The 12,675-nt window shown below is 45.4% G+C and overlaps 1 long non-coding RNA gene across 1 annotated transcript in view; it reads left to right on the top strand.

The window, feature by feature from the left end:
• Positions 1–10,402, top strand: part of LOC147100278 (uncharacterized) — a 70,516-nt gene extending 60,114 nt beyond the window's left edge. Inside the window, exon 3 of the long non-coding RNA XR_015073705.1 lies at positions 10,106–10,402. This is a non-coding gene — a long non-coding RNA (uncharacterized LOC147100278). The remainder of the gene's footprint in view (positions 1–10,105) is intronic.
• The last annotated feature ends 2,273 nt before the right edge of the window (positions 10,403–12,675 follow it).

Genomic DNA, 12,675 nt, shown 5'->3' with positions numbered 1-12,675 from the left:
TAAGGGGTATGCCATTTAGGACAGAAATGAGGAGGAATTTCTTCACCCAGAGAGTGGTGAACCTGTGGAATTCTCTACCACAGAAGGCAGTAGAGGCCAAATCATTAAATATATTCAAGAAAGAGTTGGATATATTTCTTAAGGCTAAAGGGATCAAGGGGTATGGGGAGAAATCAGGGACCGGGTACTGAATTTGGATGATCAGCCATGATCGCATTGAATGGTGGAGCAGGCTCGAGGGGCCGAATGGCCTACTCCTGCTCCTATCGTCTATGTTTCTATGTTTCTATGTATGCTATGGCGTTTCAAGTGCTCATCTAAATGCTTCTCGAATGTTGTGAGGTTTCCTGCCTCTACCACCCTTTCAGGCAGTGAGTTCATAAAATGTAGTGCTCATAAAATAGAGAAAGACAAGTGGGGTAACTCTGATCTGTGACTGCTTTGTACAGCTGGAGAAGAGAATGACTGTGAGCTGGGGATTAGGGAGTGTAGGCTTGCAGATAACTGAATGACAGATTATTCTCGAGTGCCTTAGATGTCCTCTGACACCTTCATGTGAATAGGGCCAATATGATGGGTCATGGTTTGTGTTAAAGCTGCTATTTCATCATGTAGCCTGTAACTAATTGCCTTGCCCTTATTGAAGTTGAGTCCTTTTCTACCACATCATACCCTGTCATAACGTGAAGTGAGGACAAAGCGACAGGAAAAAACCCAGAGCATCAATGTCGACACACATAAGACCCAAAAAAGAAAGACTTGCATTTATATAGCGCCTTTCATGACCACCGGACGACCCAAAGTGCATAACAGTCAACGAAGTACTTTTTGAAGCGCAGTCAATGTTGTAATGTAGGAAATGCGGTAGCCAATTTGCGCACAGCAAGCTCCCACAAACAGCAATGAGATAATGACCAGATAATTATTTAGCGATGGTGATATAGGGATAAGTATTGGCCAGGGTACCGGGGAGAACTCCCCTGCTCTTCTTCGAAATAGTGCCATAGGATTTTTTACATCCACCTGAGAGAGCAGACGGGGCCTCGGTTTAAAGTCTCATCAGAAAGACGGCACCTCCGACAGTGCAGCACTCCCTCAGCACTGCACTGGGAGTGTCAGCCTAGATTTTGTGCTCAAGCCTCTGGAGTGGGACTTGAACCCATGACCTTCTGACTCAGAGGCGAGAGTGCTGCCCACTGAGCCACAGCTGACACAGACACAGAACTTTTAATGCTTCAGATTATTCCTCTGCTGTGCGCTTTCAAGTGGTAAGTGGAAGATAATGGCCCTGAAATTAGGATCGGGAGCTTGCCGCGCGTGCAAGCCCCCGATGTGCACTCACCCGGCGCGGCGACATCTGAAGCCCGGGCCTGCTTGCATTTCCTGTCACAGGCCCAGTTCAGATGTCGGCGCGATGTGCTTACCTGATCCAGCGGCGTAGTTAGTGCGATGTGCCGGCTGGGATCAGGTGAGCACTGTGCAGCCAATCAGGAGAGGGGAAACTTCATTCATGAGTTTGAGAGTAAGAACTGTCAAACTCATGAAAAGTATGGGCTACCAAAACACTACTTAAACTTTAAATAAAATTTTAAAAAACATCCCACTGATTATATTAACTATAAATAAGTTTTTAAAAATATTTTAAACAATTAATCAAATTTTTGAAAAAAATAAATTTTTTAAAAATAGGGTCTAAAACTAAACTTACCTTACTGTAAATTCTTTAAAAATACTAAACCTGTGGAAAAATGTTTTCTAAATTGTACTAAAAGACCACTTACCTATAAAACTAAGTACTTACGTCTGGTTTTTCCACGCGTAAAAACCGGAGGCATTTACACACAGGCAACTCTGAAAAAAAAAAGGAATTTCACTGCGCACGCGCTGCATCACAAGTCGCACGCGTTCTGCCTCTTAACCGCTTGGGTCAGAGGACAGGAAATGCCGGTTTTCAGCGCATGCGCTGTGCATGCTGAAAACCGGCAATTCCTCCGGGCACACGCGTGAGTACCCCATCCTTACTCACGCGTTGTGACAGGAATTACTGGGCCAATGCAATGTATTGCTTTAATTCTGTAGTTAATTCTGGGTTGTGCTGCAAGGTGATGAGTTTCAGCAACAGGTAGCTTTGATTTGTGTTGATGGAGATAGTCAAAGATGTCCACTTATTCAGAACTTCCCACCCCACCCAATCAAAAAATTATTTTTTAATGTTCGGATGTAAAACAGAAGAACATGATAAAAAGTACAGATTAAAAATTAGTACAAAAAGAAAATACTGCAGATGCTGGAAATCTGAAATAAAGACAGAAAATGCTGGAGATATTCAGCAGGTCAGGCAGCATCTGTGAAGAGGGAAACAGAGTTAACGTTTCAGGTCAATGACCTTTCGTCAGAACTGGAAAAAAGCAGGAAATGGAACAGATTTTTAAGCAAGTTTAGGGGCTGGGAAAGGGGGGAGGGAATGAAAGAACAAAAGGGAGGGTCTGTGATAGGATAGAAGGCAGGAGAATTAAATAAACATTAAGAGATATTCAAGGCAAAAGGAGATGGTAATGGGACAGGTTAAGAAACAAAGGATGACTCTCGATGAAGTGTAAATTGCGCTGGCAGAATGAAAGACAGCTGCCATGTGGGAGAGAGGAAAAGACACAAACAAAAAGTGTGGATAAAAAATATATATATGATCAGGGCCGAGGTTATGACCTGAAATTGTTGAACTCTTGAGTCCAGAAGGCTGTAAAGTGCCTAATCGGAAGATGAGGTGCTGTTCCTCGAGCTTACGCTGAGCTTCAGTGGAACAATGCAAGAGGTCGAGGACGGTGAGGTCTGAGTGGGAGTGGGGCGGTGAATTAAAGTGACAGGCGACCGGAAGCTCGGGGTCACCCTTTTAAAAATTGTTCTGTTAATATATTTAAATGGAAGGCCAGATGACGCGATTAAAGGGATTAAGTGCTTTCGATAGGTAACAATGAGACCAGCTCATGCAGAGTGTCTGTTACCTCCTACTCGCATTGTAGCCAGAGAGATCACACTAATTAGGCACCTTTGTGCATTTCTAATTTAAATGTTAGTTAAAATTTCATTTGCATTCACATGAACACTCAGAAACTGGAATTTCATTAATACCTGTCTTCACCTTTCATCTTCTGATGTTTTTCTCTCCCGGAAAGCAAAGTTCCAAAGAGCCAAGTTGCAATAGAGGTGTTTAAAGTGGTCATTTATCCTCTTCCAGTGTAAATTTAATTGCCTGTGTGTCATTGTGGTCAGTATCCATGTGAGCAGCATGCCTGGGGTGTCATTTTTTTTTAGAGTAGTTTAAGCTATTGGTGATGGAAGTGGCATTTGAGAATGGGACAGGCTGCTTTCAATGATGATGCCAATACTGGTCTGTGTACCAGCCTCCTTGAGGTTTTTCAGCCTCCTTGAAAAAGTGCAACATCCCCACCGACACCTGGGAATCCCTGGCCCAAGACCCCACAAAGTGGAGGAGAAGCATCTGGGGAAGGTGCCAAACACCTGGAGTCTCTTCGCCGGGAGCGAGCGGAAGCCAAGCGCAGGCAGCGCAAGGAGCGCACGTCAACCCAAGCACCCCACCCGCCCGCCCCTTCAACCACCATCTGCCCCACCTCTGACAGAGACTGTAGGTCCCCCGCATTGGACTCATCAGTCACCTGAGAACTAATTTCTAGTGTGGAAGCAAGTCATCCTCGGTTCCGAGGGACTGCCTAAGAAGAGAAGAAGTGCAGCATGCCTGGGGCACAATATTTTAGAGTAGTTTAAACTATTGGTGATGGAAGAAGTGGCATTTGAGACTCGGACAGGCCGTTTTCAATAATGATGCCAATAAGGGTCTGTGTACCAGTGTCTATGGGTATGCAAAAGGAAGAACTTGCCTTTCTATAGCACCTTTCATGACCTCAGGATGTCCCCAGGTGCTTCACAGCCGATGAAGTACTTTTTGAAGTGTAGTCACTGTTGTAATGTAGGAAACGCAGCAGCCAATTTTCACACAGCAAGCTCCCACAAACAGCACTGAGATTAATGACCTGATCTATTTTAGTGATGTTTGTTGATGGATTAGTATTGGCTAGAACACCAGGAGAACTCCCTCGATCTTCTTTGAAGAGTGCGTTGGGATCTTTTATATCCTCTGAAGAGGGTGGACAGGGCCTCAGTTTAATATTTCATCTGAAAGACCGCACCTCCGACAGTGTAGCATTCCCTCAGTACTGCCCCTCTGACAGCGCAGTGCTTCCTCAACACTGCCCCTCTGACAGCGCGGTGCTCTCTCAGCACTGTCCCTCTGACAGTGCAGCGCTCTCTCAGTGCTGCCCCTCTGACAGTGCAGCACTCCCTCAGTACTGCCCCTCCGACAGCTCGGTGCTCCCTCAGCACTATCCCTCTGAGAGTGCAGCACTCCCTCAGCACTGCCCCTCCGAAGGTGCAGCGCTCCCTCAGCACTGTCCCTCCGACAGTGCAGCGCTCTCTCAGTGCTGCCCCTCTGACTGTGCAGCACTCCCTCAGTACTGCCCCTCCGACAGCTCGGTGCTCCCTCAGCACTGTCCCTCTGACAGTGCAGCATTCCCTCAGCACTGCCCCTCTGACAGTGCAGCACTCCCTCAGTACTGCCCCTCCGACAGTGCAGCGCTTCCTCAGTACTGCCCCTCTGACAGTGCAGCACTCTCTCAGTACTGCCCCTCCGACAGTGCGGCCCTCCCTCAGTACTGCCCCTCCAACAGTGCGGCACTCCCTCAGTACTGCGCTGAAACATCAGCCTTTGGTCCATTTGGGCCTCTGGTCATCTCCATTCCACCTTACAAAAGCGGATCAGCTTGGGCTAGGATGGTCATCGCTGAGGTTCCCTTCTAAGCACCGCTGGCTCTTCCCAGCTACACAAATGATCCCATTCCTGGAATTTGGGACAGGGTGGGTGGGGTGCTGCACATGCCAATGGAGCGTGGGGAGGGGAGGGGGGACAGGAATCTCCAGGACAACGTCTTTACTAACTTCTCCATGTACATACACAAGGGTCAAAAGCATTGAGGAGATGTTGCAAGGGTAAATTTTATGATTCAGTGCTTCCAGCACGGAGATTTGCATGTATTGAGCTTGTAACAAGAATTTGTATACAGGAATCGGCATCCCTGATTCTTGACTGCATGATTTTCTGCCCAGTAGTTACCTCATTTCTCCGGGATGGCCATGTGTAAATTAATTACTGAAATAATCAAATGCTCTTGTGTGCAATTACAGGTTGAATAATATTATATCTTCAGTTTGTTTTGGACCATTTTGCCCATCGCTTCTCTGAACTTTGCCCTCTTCACCAAAATATGCTGTGCGTCATATTCTGCCTCCGACCTAAGCTTCCTCACTCTGTTGAAATCAAAATATCCTGCACCACCTCCATCTCTAACTGTTGAACTCTTTACCTCCCTCAATCTTCCCTTCCTGCCACAGTCTGCAGGCTTAACTAAAGCAGCAAATCACAAAGTATTCGGTGACAGATGAAATGACGGGCAGAGTACATAATGATTAATTCTGGGAAGTGAATTATGTGTGGAGATGAAAATAGCTGAATTAAAATCGCAGAAATATAGACCTTCATAAAAGCTTCCCTGCAGTTCCGTACACATCCATTAAATAATGGGGATTATCTGTGAACAGGAAGCCTCTAATTATTTTCTTAGAAGCTTTTCTTCATTCTGTTTATTCCTGAGCTCTTCACCCCTCCTCACACAGTGGGATAGCAACAGAAGGACACATTAAGTGAGAGAAGTCCCATTGGTCCCATAGCGACAACTTGTATTAATGTAGCACCTTTAAAATAGAGAAACATCCTTCACAGAGGAGGAGAAGAAAGGTGCCAAGCCTTTGAAGAAAGATTTAGGGACGTAGCTAAAAATTTGTTTGAGGAGATGTACTTTGAAGAGACCTTTAAATGTGGGGAGGGCGGTAGAGAGATGGAGGGGCTTGGGGAGGGAGTTCCATAGAGTAGGGTTGGCGCAGCTGAAGGCTGGGCCACCAGAGGTTGAGTAGATGCAAGGGTACAGAAGGCCAGATCCACAGACCTGGAGGATGGGGGCGGGATGTGGTGGGGGAGGGGGAGGAAGACTGCAGAGGTATGTTGCGGAAAATGCAGCAAAACTGTGGAGGGATCTGTAGACAATGACAAGGATCTTAGTGCATGGCAGGATGCCAGTCATAGAGGTTTGGATGATTTGGAGTTTCTGGGGTTTGGATGGTGAAGTTTAGCAAGGAGGTCATTGAAGTAAGCAAGTTTGGAGGTGTGGATAAGTATTTCACTGGTGTGAGGGGTAAGCTAGGGATGGAGGCGAGTAATGTTGCAGAGATGGAAGTAAGCAGTATTGGTGGTGGACAGGATGTGACATTGAAGTTCATCTCTGGGTCAAACAGAAGAGTAGAGTGCCATATAGTTCAATCTAAATGGGCAATTGGGGAGGGGTTGGAGTCGATGATGAGGGAGCAGAGTTTTTGACGGGCATGCATGTGTGCAGGTATGGGGGAAGGGCAAAAGTACAGAATTCCTGAAATCCAGAAGGAAGACTTGTTCGGGTAGAATTTTCATTCGGTAAAGTTTAGAAAAAAAATTAAAATTCGAATATAAAACTCTCCCAAGGTGGTGAGAAAAATGAAAATAGATAGAAGGAATTAAGGAATGGGCAATTTCTGACTGCTGCAACAACAACTTGTATTTATATAGCGTCTTTAACATAGTAAAACGTCCCAAGGCGCTGCACGGGAGCGATTATCAAACAAAATTTGACACTGAGCCACATAAGGAGATATTAGGGCAGGTGACCAAAAGCTTGGTCAAAGAGAGAGGTTTTAAGCAGCGTCTTAAAGGGGGAAAGAGAGGTAGAGAGGCGGAGAGGTTTAGGGAGGGAATTCCACAGCTCAGGGCCCAGGCAGCTGACGGCACGGCCGCCAATGGTGGGGCGATTAAAATCAGGGATGCTCAAGAGGCCAGAATTGGAGGAGCACATTGCAGGAACACAGCGACTTCCGTCCGGCTGCCATTTTTAACACCCCCCGCCCCCCCACTCCCCCCCGCCCGCAATGATCTCATTGGACGGAGCTGGGGTAAAATCAAAGCTTGCAAATTCAAAGTCTCCCACCATGGCAACGCAAATCAGATCTTGGCTGGGACGTGGTCGAGTGAAGGTCTTTTCTATGGGTTTGTCGTTCTCATGTATTCAATCTCCCCGCACTGTTAACAATTGACCAGCATTAATTTAATCCGCCACCAAGCACTTTTTCTTGTTTTGGTTAATTTCTCTAATCCGAAATGAAATCAGCGATAATTGATTTAACGGCTCCCAGAAAGATTAGACGCACAGAATGGTTAAGATTAAAAAGCAGATTTCTTAAATTCTCACCGTGACATTTTGCCATTTGATTTTCTCTTTAATGGGACTAGACAGCACTCTGGACAGTCTGAGACGCACTGTCTGAACTGTGGAAGATATTTTCAAGATGAATAAGACAGACTTTTTTTTTGGATACGCTGCTTTTTTTCATAGAATCCTACAGCACAGGAGGAGGCCATTCGGCCCATCGTGCCTGTGCCGGCTCTTTGAAAGAGCTGTCCAATTAGTCCCACTCCCCCCTGCTCTTTCCCCATAGCCCTGCAAATATTCTCCCCTTCAAGTATTTATCCAATTTCCTTTTGAAAGTTACTATTGAATTTGCTTTCAGGCAATGCATTCCAGATCATGGACTGCATATGGTAAACATATCCAGCTTAAAATAAGAAAAATATGTATGAACAGCTAATAACTGGTGCCATTTTGGAAGCAATTTATAAAGGGCGGCTGAATCGACAGCACCCATTTTACACTGTCGGCCAAAGTCAAAATGGCCTCCCCTCCATGTGTGTGGGATTTATTTTTTATTTGTTTATGGGATGTGGGCATCTCTGGCAAGGCCAGCATTTATTGTCCATCCCTAATTGCCCTCGAGAAGGTGGTGGTGAGCTGCCTTCTTGAACCGCTGCAGTCCGCGTGGTGAAGGAACTCCCACGTTGCTGTTAGGGAGGGAGTTCATGATTTTGACCCAGCGACGATGAAGGAACAGCGATATATTTCCAAGTCAGGATGGTGTGTGACTTGGAGGGGAACTTGGAGGTGGTGGTGTTCACATGCGCCTGCTGCCCTTGTTCTTCTAGGTGGTAGAGGTCGCGGGTTTGGGAGGTGCTGTCGAAGAAGCCTTGGCAAGTTGCTACAGTGCATCTTGTAGGTGGTACACACTGCAGCCACGGTACGCCAGTGGTGGAGGGAGTGCATGTTTAAAGTGGTGGATGGGGTGCCAATCAAGTGGGCTGCTTTGTTTTGGATGATGTTGAGCTTCTTGAGTGTTGTTGGAGCTGCACTCATCCATGCAAGTAGAGGGTATTCCATTACACTCCTTACTTTTGCCTTGTAGATGGTGGAAAGGCTTTGGGGAGTCAGGAGGTGTGTGAGAACTGGGCCATGATGCCTTTCATGATGGATAATCCTCCATCCAAGGTCATGTGACGATATCAGAAAAAGACTTGCATTTATATAGCGCCTTTCGCATCCCAAATACTTTACAGCCAATGAAGTACTTTGGAAATGTAGTCATGATGTAGGAAACGAAGCAGCCAATTTGCGCACAGCAAGCTCCCACAAACAGCAATGTGATAATGACCAGATAATCTGTTTTAGTGATGTTGATTGAGGGATAAATATTGACCAGGACACCGGGTAGAACTCCCCTGCTCTTCTTCGAAATAGTGCCGTGGGATCTTTTACGTCCACTTGAGAGAGCAGACGGGGCCTCGGTTTAACGTCTCATCCGAAAGGCAGCTCCTCCGACAGAGCAGCGCTCCCTCAGCACTGCACTGGGAGTGTCAGCCTAGATTATGTGCTCGAGTCTCTGCAGTGCAGCCTTCTGCCTCAGAGGTGAGAGTGCTACCCACTGAGGCACGGCTGACACCTAAGATTGGGAACTTACGCGAGGTATTATGGGATGCCTTCGAAACTGCAAGGCGCCAACATCTGCAAGAGTGGAGACAATGGAGAATGTTTTATATTTTTAAAATAGAGATGTAACGAGGTTCTGTCACTGAACCCATGCGAATTCTCGAACACAGTCGGAAACTGTCGATCTTTCAGTTGTAATTCCCAATAATTCTATTACGTGATTTACCCATTGAAACATTATTTACTCCTGGACTTTGCAATCTGCTTTAAGTGTCACTTTGATCTCAGTTCCCTGTTTTGCATTAAACCCCCCAAGCTGTGGTGAACATACGTGTTATAACTTTAAAATAAAAACAGTGCGCATTTTCATAATGTTTGTGTTACTGTGGAAACAAGAGGAGCGCATGGTATCAGTGAATAATCGGCACTCAGATTGGAATCGGAGGCTGAGCAGCATAAATTAGACCAAAGCACAGTCTGTACTGGGAATATTAAATCACCTCAACCTGGGTCTGTGTTTGTTTCTTTTTCTCTGCTTGTTATTCATTGCTCATTGAAAAGGGAAAGTATTGGAATTGAAGAGCTGGGATAAGGGCCCATAATTTGCTGGTAAAATAACGGTGAGTTTAATGCCGCACACTGTTATTCGTGTGTAAATCCTCCAGAGATGCCCCATGAGTTGCGAATCTCCACAGGTTGCTGGATGATTTGCACCCCTCCGCCGTTAGCCTCACGAAAACGGCAGCTCACCCTCAGCCTCCCGGTGAGCTTCATGAAGTTGCTGGATTTACGCTGTTAAAATGAATTAAACTTGTCGCAGAAAGTTAGGGCTGGTACTCAATGGTGTAAGGACCCTTCTAAGGCAAGATTTAAGTTCCTGCAATGCCTCTCAACCTCTCCGGCCCTGAAAGGGAAGAATTGAAATTGTGGAGTCTCACTCCAGTAGGTAGTAAATTGTTCTTAGAGGTTTATAAATTTAAATTATTATTTTTTCTCACTTTGCCTTTCTGTCTCTTTATTCTCTCTCTCTTTATCCAATATTTCTTTCCCTCTATTTTTTTTCTCTTTCGGTACCTGATTTGACTCTAATTCACTCAATTTCCTTCTCTGTTTCTTTCTCTATCCTTGAATCTCAGGTGCCATTAGCAATCATAAGTCCATGGAAGGAGTAGAAGGCTGGAAGAAATGACATCGCAAATAGTTTGCTTCCTTCAAAAACCGCGATTAAAACTTGCCTCACGGAAACGTTTACAGTCCCTGGGATGGCTGCCAAGAAGCAAAGTATGTCTAAAGGCCGTCATCTCATGATGATATTGTGTGTAAAAAAAAAAATGACTGAGTCTCGTGTAAGTAGCTTAAATGAACTAAATTGAAACCATTGTTTAAATAACTGAGTCAAAGGGTCACAAAAATAAAATGAGCAGTTTTCATTACTAATGTTGTGGTCACATCGTATTCTGGGGAGTCTAGAACCAGGGGCCACAGCCTCAGGATAAAGGGTCGGCCATTCAGGACTGAGATGAGAAGAAATTTGTTCACTCAGAGGGTGGTGAATCTTTGGAATTCTCTACCCCAGAGGGCTGTGGAGGCTCAGTCATTGGGTATATTCAAAACAGAAGTCGATAGATTTCTGACTAGTAAGGGCATCAAGGGATATGGCGATAGGGCCGGTGAATGGAGTTGAGGCAGAAGATCAGCCATGATCTCATTGAATGGCAGAGCAGGCTCGAGGGGCCGAATGGCCGACTCCTGCTCCTATTTCTTATGTTCAGTAGGTTCTTGACTAGCTTGGAGAGTTCTGTCATTTTATTTTAAGGGAGCACTCAATGTTCATTTGAATGGGAGGATAATTGAGGGCTGGTGGGCACATAGGTGAAAAATCCTGGTCGCTGTCTGTGACCAGCAGTTTAATCCAATTGTGTACGTAACTGATACAGGTGGTGACCTACTTACCTCCAGCGGCGACAAAGAACATAATGATCCCAGGTGCATTATGCAAATACCACTGCCACAAAGTATGAGCGGAAAAAAGCATTCAGGAATTGCTGATGCACTTAGCTTGCAGTGCTTTTCACCACCTTCAAAAGTGTTTCAGTAAAAGATTTATTTAAATACAATTCTATGACATCTACTGAGAGGCGCTACCTTTTCTTTGATGTATTCAGTAGAAATAACTTGCTTTTATGTAACCTCAGGATGTCCCAAAGTGTTTTACAGCCAATGAAGTACTTTTTGTAGTGTAGTCATTGTTGTAATATGGGATACGTGGCAGCCAATTTGCGCACAGCAAGCTTCCACAAACAGCAATGTGATAATGACCAGATAATCTGTTTTAGGTGATGATTGAGGGATAAGTATTAGCCAGGAAACCGGGAGAACTGCCCTGCTTTTCAAAATAGTGCCGTGGTATCTTTTACGTCCACCTGCGAGGGTAGATGGGGCCTCGGTTTAACGTCCCATCTGGAAAACTGTTGTTTTGTTCAGAATAAGTTAACTATAATTTCTGCTGAGCTGTGCCCCATTAGAAAAATGGGAATCATTAGAAAAATGGTAAACATTTAAATGCATCATTTCCCCCCCTCCATTGGAACAACTGGTAAATTCACTGCCCAATGGGAAACTGAGCCAAGCAGATCAGGAAGCTTGCAGGTACGGTTACTGACCAGTCCTACATTCGCTGAATTTAGAAGGTCGATGGTTGGATTGTTACAATTTGCCTCATTGTCCCTGAGCTAGGGAGGGGAAATTGAGGTGAGGCTCTTCCTTCAGTCTACAGACTCCTGCTGGGAAGGCCGTTCGATGGCTGTGATTTGAGGACAAAGCCTGACTTACCTGTGATCTTGTTCAGTGCTGGGTCTCACACATGTAGGATGGCCTCTGGGCGAGGTACCGGAGATCAGCCAGGACCCATCAACCGTACTGCAGCATGTCTCCTGGCCCATATTTATCCCTCAACTAACATCACTACAAAAACACATTGTCTGCTCATTATCTCATTGCTGTTTGTGGGACCTTACTGAGTAAAAATTGGCTGCCGCGTTTCCCACATTATAAGAATAACTACACTTAAAGTACTTCATTGGCTGTAAAGCGCTTTGGGACGTCCTGAGGTCATGAAAGGTGCAATATAAATGCAAGATCTTTCTTTGAGTCAGCACCTTCAAGAGAGGAGATAAGAAAATGGTGGAGGAATTGTATTCATACAGTAATAAAGCTACCTCTGATATTTGAGCAGCACTGCTACTATTGTGCAAATAATAGTAAATAAAATAAATATTATCAATAATATGCAAATGTAGTTTTAAAAAAACTCTGTACAATAGCAAAATGCTATTTGGCCCAGTGGTAAGGGCATGATACAGTTAAACCTAAAAGCACAGACACACCTGTGAGTTTTAAAATAACTTTGGAAAAGACATTTACTTTGGACATTGAGCGTCTCAATAGGTGATTTAACGGTGAATAGGTGATTTAACTTTGGGCAATGAAACTTTGGGGGGAAAATTCAGTTGTTTGCGCCTCCCGTTAGTGCCTTAAGAGGGCGCTATGTGGGGCGCAAACCAACTAGCGCCCGGGCGCGGCACTGCCCACGCCTCCCGCAAAATTCAGCGGGAGGTTAGTGGTGGCGCTAACCGGTAGCGCCCTGTGGCGCTGCGCCGCTGGCGATGACATCATTGGTGTGCGCAGCGCCCCGCTCATGCCCCAA

This window comes from Somniosus microcephalus, chromosome 26, assembly GCF_052327205.1.
Source record: "Somniosus microcephalus isolate GS21.2 chromosome 26, FLI_Smic_1.0, whole genome shotgun sequence".
Classification (NCBI taxonomy): domain Eukaryota; kingdom Metazoa; phylum Chordata; class Chondrichthyes; order Squaliformes; family Somniosidae; genus Somniosus; species Somniosus microcephalus.
This window is presented reverse-complemented; position numbering and strand designations above follow the sequence as displayed.